Raw genomic sequence first — 12708 nt, 5'->3', positions numbered from 1 at the left:
ATATGCTTCCACAATTTGATTTACATAACTTCATTTTCTCTGTCAAATCCCACCCTCACTTCTCCTTCAGAGCAGTATAATCCAAAACATTCTCAGTCTCCCTCTTCCCTATTCACACAGAACCACAAGAATCTGCTGGGGTTTTTGTGAACACAGTGGCAGTCTGCTCAGATGCCCAGCTCAAGTCTTGAAAACTGGACTTTTAATTTGGGCTGAAGAACACATCTCTCACCTGCAGAACATGAACCTCCAAACACGCTTTGCAAACCACACAGTAAGAGGAATTGAATCAAACTTACCAATGCGGGAAAGATGTGTCAAAAGGAAATGTAGGGGCAGTGTGAGAAAAATGCAGAGCACCAGAAACCAGGAGGTGGATTAAAAGGGTAGAGCTTCGAACAAAAGTTCAAACTCTGTTCTAATTTACAAGTACAGAAGTGTTGTCCAGACAAATAACATTTGAGAAAATTTCTTTGTTTTGATACTGTGTGACCATAAAAGGATCCAATAGCTGTGTACATGCTTTCTAATTTCTAAACTAATAATAATTTAAGACTATGGAATAGTAAACATTACATGAAAAACTGTGAAGTAAATTAGTTCCTGATACAAATTTCTAAAGAAATATTAAAATCTGTGTAAAGCTAATTAAAATTTCAGAACCTGCTTTGAATATTACCTATATTCAATTTGTAATTATCTGATTATTTATGCATTATTAAATCACCCTGTAGCCAGGGAGCAGAGCTTTTCCTCACTCATATCTGAACATGAATGATTATTTTGCTATTTTGTTAAAATAAGCTGAAATAACTTCAGCATGGCAGCACTGAACTAGGACTGAGCTGAAGAAATAATTAACTCAGCTCCACAACATGAGCTCAAATCTGTGTTGCTCTATTCATCCATTTTTTAATTTTTCATCTGAGTATAGAATGAACAAGAATGACCTTTTGATTTTTCAACTAGCTGAGGTTCACTTTATCATGCAATCTGTATTTACAAAGTCATAGAGTATTCCTAGAATAATATCACGTCAGGCAGCTCTTATTGTAGTTTTATATGTATCAGTGTAGAGTCTTGGAACATGCAGAATATTTCTGAAGAAATGGTCCCAGAAAATAGTGTGAGAAGGACAGTTCAGTTAGCAATCTGCAGAGGAACCACAAGATACTTTCTGTTTCTTCAGGCATTTAGGAAAAACAGAGGTATAGTGAGTAAGGTTTGCAACTTTATATAGTTATGAATTTTGTTCAGAGTAAGGGCATCTGTATATTTTTATATATAATTATTATTCATAACCATTTAAGTTGCACTGTAAACACGCACCGTGTTAAACAGATGTCAGGACTACAGTGAGCTTTACAAACTAATAAACTGTGGAAGAGGGGTTTATTTTTTGCCTCTTTAAGATCTACACAATCCATGCAGATAAGGATTTCATTGCTTTATTAATAAGAATTAAAGACAGCAGAAAGCATGTTACCACCCATAGATTAAACAGTTGACTGAGAAGAGACTATGTGCTGCAATGAATAATTACACATTAGTAAATGTTGCTGTACAAGTCATGTCCAGGTTCTCCAAGCTGTTCTTGGCATAAGACCAGCAGAGGTGAAACAAAAATAGCTTTATGGCATCTTTGCAGCTGCCCAAATCCAGTAACAAAGGAAGGCCAGCCCCAGCCCTGCATGACACAATGTGGCTACAGGACTATTCTATGTATCACATACCTGCCTGTGGTTCCAACAGGGTATTTCATAGCTGAGGACCACTGGGAGAAGATGGATTTTAATTCTCAGAGGTATTTTTCCCAAGAACAGAAAACATTCAGGGGAGCTGGCTGGTACTGAGGAAATAGGTCTCTGGATTTTAGAAACATCTCAACTTAAAAACTGTTCTCCCTAAACTTTACGGATGGAACAATGCCGTAACATTAACTTAAAGTACTTAAATTTAAACTGGACAAGGTACACAGGCAAAGCAGAGAGGCTATACAGGCAAGGCAGGCAGAGTGTGCAGGCAAGGCCATTGAGAGCAGCTCAAGGAGGACTTGGAGGTGTTGGTGAATGAGAAGACTGACATGACCCAGCAATGTGCACTTCCAGCCTGGAAAGCCGATCACATCCTCACTGGCCAGCAAGGCAAGGGAGGTGATCCTCCCCCTCTACTCCACTTTCATGAGACCCCACCTGGAGTATCACATCCAGCCCCAGGGCCCCCAACACAAGAAGCCTGGAGAAGTCTGAGGCGAGACCATATAGCGGTCTTCCAGTTAAAAAAAGGGCTACAAGAAAGCTGGAGAGGGATTTTTACGGGGGATGTAGTGACAGGACAAGGGGAAATGGCTTTAAACAGAAAGAGGTTTTGATTAAATATTAGGAAGACATTCTTTATTGTGAGGGCAGTGAGATTCTGGAACACGTTGCCCAAAGAAGTTGTGGATGTTGCTTTGAGCAACCTGGACTAGTGGAAGGTGTCTCTGTCCATGGCAGGGAGATTGGAACTAGATGATCTTTAAGGTCCCTTCCACCCGAAACCATTCTATGATCCCACTGTGTTCATCTTCAATTTCTATCAGCCCACAGCATCGAAATGGAAAGATGAGAGCCACAAGTTATCTAACCCCACTGTCAGCTACTTTAGTGAAATCATGTTCTCTTAATTAAGAGGTATGGATCTCATAATCCCTTTCCCCAACAGGATGTGAACTCTTGCTCACCTAAAATACTTCACTTAGGAGGAAATGTGCATTGTTAGGTACACACCAGCACTGCTGTGTTACATGCTTAACTAAGAATTATGAATTCTCTTTCCTTCCTAGTTATAAGGTTATTATATACTTGAATAATTTTTATTTTTGCTTTGCTTCTGAAGATGGTGGCCTAATATTAGTGTAACCATCACAGAGATATGTTAGCTGGCAATTACTGACTAAAGCCAGAGACAAATTAGCAAAAGAAATGAAGAAACTTAAAATAACAAATCCCAATGAGAAACAAAATATTTAGGCTTTTACGTGTTTCATATGCTCATCAAAAACTCCTCCTTTTAATCTCTGGGCCTGGAAATCAGATAATTTTTCAAACTTGAATGCAAGTTGCCATCTAAACCTGTATTTGGATCAATGACATGAATATTAATGTAAGTACCCAACAATAGAAATCTGAACCTGAAAATTACAGTTGTGTATTTTTTCTACTTTGACAATCCTTGATACAAAATGAGAACCTGTTACGTTGTAATTAGACATTTTTAAAAGCTCTTTCAGATCTTTGGATGAAAGACAGTATCTGGATGCCAAGGTGTTGTCAGCTTTTCTTACTGTCTGGAATTGTATGTTCAAATCCCGGCTCTATCAAGCCAACCCTTCTTATTTCTGAGACAGCTATTTCAATGTGTTCTGATTTACTGCAAGCAGAGCTTTCAAACAAAGCCATATAATGTAGAGCTGTTTCAAACCCTGCCTATAAAAACAAAATCTTTATACTCCACATGTGTTGCGTGCAAGCATATTCTTCATAATTTACAAGATGTTATTGTTTTTAATGGATATCCCTCCAAACTTACCTGCCAGTTTGCAAACTGCTAACAGCAACAGCAGATTGTTAGAACAAACTGCACTCTCCCTCAGCATCTCCTACACTCTTCTGTGTCGCCCAGGTTGTTGGCACAACTGTCAACAATTCTCAGTTCTCAGCTACATGTCATTAATTCTTTGGGCAAGGTATGTGAAGAGAGAGGATATAAATTGTTGTGTCAGCTCTGCTGGCTTTGCAATGTTAATTAAAAATACAGCACCAAGATTTGATTTAGTCTTTAGTAACTGCAGCTATCACCTTGATAAATATCACAACAGACATACTGAATAAGAAAATGAGACTACTAAAAATCCCCTCCCAGAACAATATTTTACTTTAAAAACTGTAAACAATAGCAATATCATGGCATTGCTTATAGGAAAGATATTTTGGCAAAACTATAAAACTTTTAGGAAAAATACGTAATTTCAGAGTAAGTAATTTACATTATTTTGATATAGTGGCATTAAAATAATCTGTTCCTGAGTAATAATCTTTGTCAATAGTATCTTCTTGCAGGATGTCATTGGGATTTTTAGCGTCATTTGCCAGACACTGTCACCAACCTAGAGGTTCTTAAAAATATCATATGCAGTATAACTAACAATAGTCACTAGAGTAATGGAAATTAAGTGCTATGCTGTAATGTCATTTACAGACAATAAGTCTGTTTCTACAAATAACATACTGATGTACAATGCAAGGAATAAATTACTAGGGGAGAAAGAAACCAGACATTATATAAGAAAAGTGCCTCATCCTCACACAAATAACAGATGCGGAGCACTCAGATTCACAGCCCCTTGTTTCACCTCATTGACCCTGTTCACTCCAGCAGCTGTGCAAGGAAGGATGTTCTTCCCCCATTTCCCTTAGGCGGGTCTGCCAGAACACAAACAGTGCCAGCTCTGTGCCTGTCTCAACTCCCACCCCACTACTGCTTCTTGTCAGTTCCCCACATCTGCTCCAGGCCCTCTCACTATTGCTGGTTTCAGTGCTAACACTGCAGCATCTCTCATCACACTGTGCTGCCAGCTACGGTGCTGATGATATAATGTCAGACATGTCCTACTTCAGCCAGAGCAATTCCAGTTTGACAAGTAGTGACAAATGGCTAGATCAGGCCCCTACCTGAATACCTTCAACTCTGTCACTGCACAGAGGAAGTCCAACAACATGGAGAAACACTGCACTTCTCTCCATATTGTTCACCTCTGACAATGACCAGAATATAGATATTTCTAGTTGTGTTCAGCCTCTTCCCATTAAGAGTGCCTTGTGTCCAATTTTTGTTGTCCTTCACAAAATACTTCAGTGCCCCAACTGAAAACTGAAATAGACTCTATGAAAGAAGTGAAAACAACTACAGCAAAACAACTACGAAAAACTTAATCTGCTTCATTCTGGCTATTTCCAATATATGGTGATAGATCCTGCTTGTGTCAGATTCCAGCCACAGAACTACTGATGCATCCATGGTCAGAGTAAGAATGTACCTATGACCTTGGTGATTGGGTACAATGTAGTTTCATTTGAACCTCAGTTTTCAATTTAAACTAAACACTTCTGCCTTTCACGGCTGTGAACCAAAACATGAGTGCTTAAGTAGAGTAAAACAAATACTTGTGTTGCAAATGTTGCAGAAGTTCCAGAAGAGGAAGGGATTGCAGTTATTAACACTGAGGAACTAAAGCTCAGGTCCTCAAAAGTTCTTGGGATATTCATCATCCTCTTTAGGTACAGAGATTTTTCCACCCCTAGAAGTGTCATCCAGCTGCTACTTAAGCCTGGAGGGTTGAGATCTCATCTCTGCAAGTCAGCACACTGACACCGTCCCCTGCACCACTTCATAGAGACACACTGCTCAAATCTCTTTACTGAAAGCTCCCAGGTAGAGCATTGAAAATAAGTGATCTGATCTAGCTGTGGAGGAAGGAGGGTAAAGGCCTCTTTTTAAGATTAAGCAGAGCTTTCTGGTTAACTGATGCTTTCAAAGGCTTAGGTATGAAAATGACCATGCAAATGGACATGATATCAGAGACCATGAACTATGCAAACCCTGCTTAGAGAAATAGAAACAGCAGTAATTGTACTCTAACTAGCTGCTGAAATTACTCAACCCAAGATTGTCTTAGGAAGTAAAAGAAGCATAATACGTTACCAATATGCTTGTTAAAGAGTGAAGTCTAAATCATATGAAGAATTCAGGCTTACACATTCATATATACATTCACACCCCACTGATTATATTAATGTTTGTAATCTCATTACAATGCTTTAGACAAGGGAGTAATATGGAGTAATGTACTTAAAAGATATTGTGACACAACAAGTGGAACCTATTTTTAGAAACCTGTTGTTTAGAAACCAGACTTTTATACTCAGTTTGTCATTCACTAACTGTATCCAGCCCCTTCAATCTCCAATACATAAAACAGGAGAATTACAGTTGCCTCCCTAAGGTAAGATAAGGACTGTAGGTAGGTTCCCTGAAATAATAAAAACAGGCAGCAGAAGATTTAGTATTACAGCCTGGTTTATAAATCTGTGCATTTTCTCTAGACTAAAGGCCACTGAATGGAGGAAATTCATCAGCAAGGTATGACATTTTATAATTTGTGCAAGAATATGACAGTCTTGCAAAATATATGGCTATGCAGAAGGCGTAAAATATCAGTGGGACTTATATGTGGCATAGATTAATTGTCCTTTGAGCAGATTGTTGTCTTTCCAACACAAAGTTCCTGTAAAGAACTACCTCCACAATTCAAAACACAAAATTCTCATGTAGGAAGAATGGCATGTGAACAGCTGCAACATTGGTGTATATAGTGGGTACAGCTTAGTTAAATTTCTCCTCAAAGGCTAAATGTAAAACATGTTCTAAAATATAAACAAAGAGAGAAATATGAAAACTGGATTAGTCTTGCAGGGCTTGGACTGCTGGCTTGCTCAGGTTAGTCAGAAGGTCCTAATGAGTACAAATTAGGATATGTTCAAAGCATTTAAAACCACGTACGACTAAATTGGTCATCTTGAAAACAGCTACCATGACAGACTGAGGGTAGTACACATGGATACACATGGACCCATTCAGTCATGGCTTTCCACAACAGGGTTTCAAGCAGTGCCAAAGAACTGAGCAGAAATGCTCATTGTGTGTGGCAAAGACAGCAATGAGGTGAAAGGTGGAAGAAGATGAGAACAAAGAGGCAATCCCTGCTACAAGCACCAACTACTGAGGCACTAGTCTAGACATTTAAACTGCCTATACAGTGACTCTCTAAAACATCACAGGTAAGTGCATCAGTCTGGCAGATGTGACACAGGACCTGCGAAAGATCCTTGCCTTTCTGGGGTGAAGCAGCTGCAAGGTTAGGTGTTGTACTCTGTCTACCTGAGATGGTACTCACTGAGAACTTTAAAGGTTCTTTCTGGGAAGAAGCAATGGTGCAAACAATATTGCCTGATTCCTCAGTCCCTAATCTGTAAAATCACTAATGAAACCAAATCACCACCAGATCTCAGCTTCCCTTTTTCCTTGCCTCTGTGGAGTTTTGTGCAATGGACCATGTGAACACAGCCACGAGTGGACACTTCCATGGAGCTCCTGAGTTTGGTGAACACTTTGACACTAACAGCCAGCATAAGAGACACAGATCTGTTGCACCTTTACTGAAACAGTCTGCTCCCATTCCTGATGCTTCCAGCTGGTACTAGAGGAGACAGGAGTAATGGGGCTAGAGGAAATTCCCCCACAGAATTACATTCATCCAACAGTTTGTCTTCAGTGATGTTACTTTACACAGGCAGTTCTCAAACAAATAAACTTCACAATCAAATGCTTAATTACTGATGCCTGGCAATGGGTGAGCCAGAGGGTAGAAAAACAGGAATGGGGAATGAGTGTTCCCCTTTTCAAGAAGATTAAGGTTACAAGGTAAAAAGAAAGCACAGAGGACAGAAAGCAGAAAATACAGGTTAGATAGTACTTCTTTGAGGAAAGGACTGTTAAACTCTGCTTTGAGATGATGACATGAAATTGAAAGACGAACAGTCTTTCATCTCCTTAACCTCATCTGCCTGAGACAACTTCAGCACTCTGTGGCAGGAACCAGCTCTCTTTTCTGTTTGCAGAGCATACTGTAGACCACTATATTGGTTTATGACATGGCCTCCTAAGTGGAGACAAGTAACAGGTCAGTAGCCAGTAGCCCCATTGCTTGCAAAACCCAGAAGACTGCTCTGAGATGTGCTGTGGTGCTGGAAGGACTTGCTGACTGAAGGTAGAAAGCCAGCAAAGCTGCTTACAGCAGGAATGATTCACAGTGACACTTCAATATTAGATTTTACTTTAGGTTGCTCCTAAATGTTCTTCTTTTCATAAGGTGTATGTAAAGAAACTCCAAACCCCTAGTTTCCCAATTTTTTTAATTCAAGGTATTAAGAGTCCAAGTGTAGCAGCAGCACAACAGGCAAAAAGAGGCACCAAAGTCAAACTCTTTCAAATAAAAGTGAGCTTTCTGTTAATGAATAGACCTATATGTTGATTATTCACGTTAAACATCTGGAAAAAAATCCTGAAATCAACTGTCTTAAGTTTAATGACTTCTTGTGTATTTGGTTTGCTCAGACAGGTTGGTGCATCTGTTATCTACCTTTTAAAGCTCCCATATTGCTATTTTCAGGTAGCAATTTAATCAGGAAAATTTACTGAACTGATCCCATAATTTAAGATGTAGAGAATTTATTGTTACTCATTAGAGGTGACTTAATGTGTTCCTAATTTATTAAGCTGAAATAACTGGTTTTAGATCCTGAATACTGTTAAAAGTCTCAAAAATAGTGTATTCGTGCAAAATATTACAGAAAGAAAAAAGTCCATCAAGGAATTCCTGTAGACAGTAGCATGGTCACCAAGTTAATTTTTTTAAAATAGATGCCAACAGTTTAGCTATGAGCAGAGTATCCAGATAACTTACCCACTGTTTTGATTGTGAGATGTCTTTATGTTGACTGCTTTTATAATTTATTTCAGGACCATGAGTGTACCTTCTGCTTGGCTCACGCTGTGTAATCATTTTTTGAGAGGACTGAATTCCATTTCATGACTGTCTACATGCTGCATCATGAATTCAAGACTACATACTCCCCTCTGTCCACTGATCTCCCACAGATGCCAAAAGGAAGCTTGTACAGATATCAAAGAAAGGATTTGGGCTCTGGGTAGTAAGATAAAACTTTCAGTTATTTTTTACATCACATTCAGAACTGCTTACTGAAAACCATTCCCTTTGCTAGCACCCTTGCCTCCTGTCTCTTTTTTGATTCCCCATTCTTCTTTCTTTCCTCTGTCTTCTTTTTCTTCTTTTTGTATGTGTCATTGCAGATTCCAGCTCCTTGTGCATTGTGCTGGAACTGTTAGCATGCACAGTGCCACCACTAACCACGAGTACTTGCACTCTGACAAGTCCAGAGGAGCAGAGGATCAAATCTATCTCCAAAATGAGGACACAACACAACAGCCCTCACTTTCTGCTCAAGAGAACACTGCGTTATCTACATCTGCAAATGTCACAGGTCTGTATAATACGGTCCCCCCTCCTCACATTTTTTTTCCAAGATGCAAAAATCAGAATCTGCCTTACCCCTATCAAACGATCAACCAGGTGTTCAGTGTCTTGTCTGCCAAAGCATTCAGCACCAAACAGTCTCTGTCCCAGTGCCAGGCACTGGAGGCAGAGGCAGGTTAATATGCCAGACTCAAGCGCCCCAAACTAACTATTAATAAATAAAAATTATCAAGTACAGTAGCATAAGGTTTTCTCTCCAGCTCCAGAATGGATTTAGATCAGTAGAGCTGGTTTCAGACACAGGGGACCTAGTTATAAGGACCATCTGAAGGCTGCAGAGCAGAGAAGTGGCCAACTGACCCTGTGCACAACAATTCATTGAACCTTCCTGAAAGTGGTGGGAAAAAGGATCAGAAAATGTTGAACCCCTGCTTTGCCTGTTCCCATATGGCAAACATAACACAAGACAATACAAAGCTTTTTGCATGGAAATTCCAGTGTACTTTAGAAACCCCTGTTTCTAACCAAGATATTTCTAACAAGACCCCATGAGGTATGGTTATTTTCCTCACTTTTGAACTGGAAAACTGAAAGAAAATGTTTTGCTTGAGGTCAGTATCCAAGCCCAGAACAAGTTTTGGAATCGTCTTTACAGTTAAGTCACTGCATCCTGTTGCCTTCACTATCATTCCATGTAAACATGAAGAGATTAAAGTCTCTCATATTTTGTGATCTGAGCAGCTTATCTGTCCTAACTTTCACAGATGAACAAAAAAATATGCTTACACGGAATTAGCCTTGAAACATCAGCAGAGAAGATTTTGGTACTAAAGTTACCACCTCTCTGTCAATGCCCTCCCACAGTCTACTTGCGTGTCAACAATGTTCTCAAAATCATTGGCACAAATTAATGCAGGTAAAGCATTCCGCACTCTTGCAGTTAATAAGTGACTGAGAAAGCCTATCAACTTATGCAGAAGGGGTTGTTTGCAACCAACAATAGATGCAACAGTTTGCAACCAACATGCAGATGGAATGGGAGTGAACTGAAAAGGTCCCTCTGTCTCACTTGACATTTTTGCTCATATTTCAGAAGATAATTCTAACAAGATTATCAAATATCAAGAAAATATTGAGGTTTGAGAATGGTGGAAAGGGTGTCAGACTGACAAATCTGGGATCTGAATTTTTTCATTGAGCCATTAAATTTAGCACAGGAGGTAACTGTACGACTGTGAATATCACTCTATTGCTACTTTGAGAATTATGTCAGAATTTTACCTGCATGCAACCCGGTCCATCATTAGCCTTTCTGAGAGTTTACAGGTAGGACAGTCTGGTGTCAAATACTGTGATGAGTTTCGACACATACTTGGATATAGAGCTGGGATAACCGTGTTAATTTTATAGTTGACTCCAAACATCATCCTTATCCTGTCCTAGAATGAAAGAAATTGCTTTGGGGTGCTCTCTATGCTTTCTCATCACCAAACTGCCATAATCAATCTACTTTAAAACTAAATACTTTTCAACAGCTTCAATTACATCATTTAAATGTAAACTAGATTTTCAAATAGTATTTCATCTGACCAGCCATCAGATCCCTTCACCACTGTTCAGTAAACATATTCCTAATAATAATCCTACTAATTTTTCCACTCTCACAACTAGAAGAGATTTATAGATTCGGAGTTCACAACACAGGGATCAATGGCCACGCCCCAGATAATGCACAGGAAACAGAAATGGATTACGTTCCTGGGGCTGGAACTTGCATTGAAAAGAGAGCTTAGTCCTGCAGCATGGTGAAGTGAGAAGCATAGGACAGTAAGTGAAGAGTCCATAGCTGTCCAGCCTCAGACTAAATCAGGATCAGGAGTTAAGGGCCCTAATTTCCACAATTAGCAGAAATACTTTCAGGGGCACTACACTGCCTGGGAAATAGCCTAAGCAACGCCTCACTAATACTCCCCTGACCTTGCCCCTCCCAGAACATCCTATCTGCATTTACACCAGCTGGTGAAACTCGAGTAGGAGGCAAAAAAGTCCCGACAGTGATAGAGACGGTACTCAAAGGGGAAATCAGGAAAAGCCTGCAAAGCTCTCTTCCCCATGATACATGATCAAACAGAAGCACTGCACTAGTCATGGCTGGGAGATGGAGGGCTACTAGCCTTTACTAGCTTCCTCCCCTGCTCCTCTGAAACCAGCCCAAGGTGTCCAAGAACGTTAATTCTAGTTTGCACCAGGGCTGCACAGAAAGGTACACAGAAATGGTATTTGGACAGAGCCTGACAGGGAGCAGGAGGGCTGTGCAAAATGGACCACCTGTTTCAAGTAGGAAAAAACCAGCAGTAAAAAGGAGACACTTCGAACAAACATACGAAAATAATTCTAAGTATCATATCCTGTATCCACGTAAGTAAAAATGAAGATTTTAAGGACAGCTTCATTAGTTTTTAGAAACTCTCCTAAGACATATGGTGAGATTTGTTTTGAGTAGTGCTAGGACCTTCCAAAACACCTAATTGTGTTATAAATTGGTTTGCAAGATAGTGCTACTAGTCGTTTTTTATCAGGATCACTGAGATGATTTTTTTTCCCAGCGCGTGTGATTTCAGTTAAACAACCTGTTGCTCTTTAAAGTTTTGTTATGAATTACTGTTCTTCCCCTCAATATTATTTCTAGGTAACTTCAGCCAGAGAAAACACCTCAGACCTCTACGGAAACTTCTCCTTTTGCCTGATCCTACATGTATCAGAAAGCACCCTGCCTCAGATTTGGGGATGGGAGGCGGAGGGGTCCCTCCGTGGAATTACGTCTGCGTCTGGTACGGCCGGCGGGGTTCAGCCTGATATGCCCCCGGCCCCCCGTCGCCCTCGGCTCGCTCCCCACCCCGCCCCGCCGGGGGCTCTGCTTCTCCAGGTTTTTGTACCCCCAAAGCCAGACCCCGGCGCTGCGCAGCGCTTCCCGCCTCGCCGCCCGTCCAAACCCCGCAGGCTGCGCCCCGTCCCTTCCCCGTGCGCCCTCAGCCCCCAGCGCGGGCGGGCTGGTCCCGGCGGGAGCTCTGCCCGCCCCGGCCCCGCTCCCACTCCCGGGTGAGCGCACCCACCGCGGGCCCGCGCCCCTCTCACCTCGTCCCGCCGCCGGGGCTGCTCCTGCCGCCACCAGCTCCTGCCCTTACTCCAGCGCTGGGCAGGGCGGCGGCAGCAGCATCCCCCGCCGGCCCCCCAGCTGCCGCGGCGGCACTTGCAGCCTCACGGGAACCGGCGGCGAGGGGAGGAGGGGGTGGGGGAGAGAGAAACCCCTGGCCAGGGCCCCGTCCCAGCCCTCCCCGCCGCCTCCGGCACCCGGGCCCGCTCCCACGGGCCACGCAAGGCGGGGCGGGCGGCGGCGGCGACGACCGCGGTGACCCGCCCGGGCGCTTCTCGCTCCGCGCCGCCCCGCGCCGCGCCCGCAGGTAGCGGCGGCCCCGGGCAGGGCATCGCGCGTACCGCCCAGGAGGCGCAGGGAAGTCCGATACCTCTCCACGAGCCTTCCCGCAGCCAGGCTC

General features: G+C 42.0%; 1 protein-coding gene across 1 annotated transcript in view; it reads right to left on the bottom strand.

Moving 5' to 3' along the window:
• The window catches only part of CASR (calcium sensing receptor), a 74448-nt gene extending 62086 nt beyond the window's left edge, over positions 1–12362 (bottom strand). The window contains exon 1 of the mRNA XM_027653489.1: positions 12290–12362. The gene's annotated coding sequence lies outside the window, so the exon portion shown is untranslated. The remainder of the gene's footprint in view (positions 1–12289) is intronic.
• Positions 12363–12708: the final 346 nt, after the last annotated feature.

The sequence above is a fragment of the Corapipo altera genome, unplaced genomic scaffold, assembly GCF_003945725.1.
Source record: "Corapipo altera isolate COAL_440 unplaced genomic scaffold, ASM394572v1 61, whole genome shotgun sequence".
NCBI lineage: Eukaryota > Metazoa > Chordata > Aves > Passeriformes > Pipridae > Corapipo > Corapipo altera.
The sequence above is the reverse complement of the archived record's forward strand: the minus strand, read 5'-3'. Positions and strand labels throughout refer to the sequence as shown.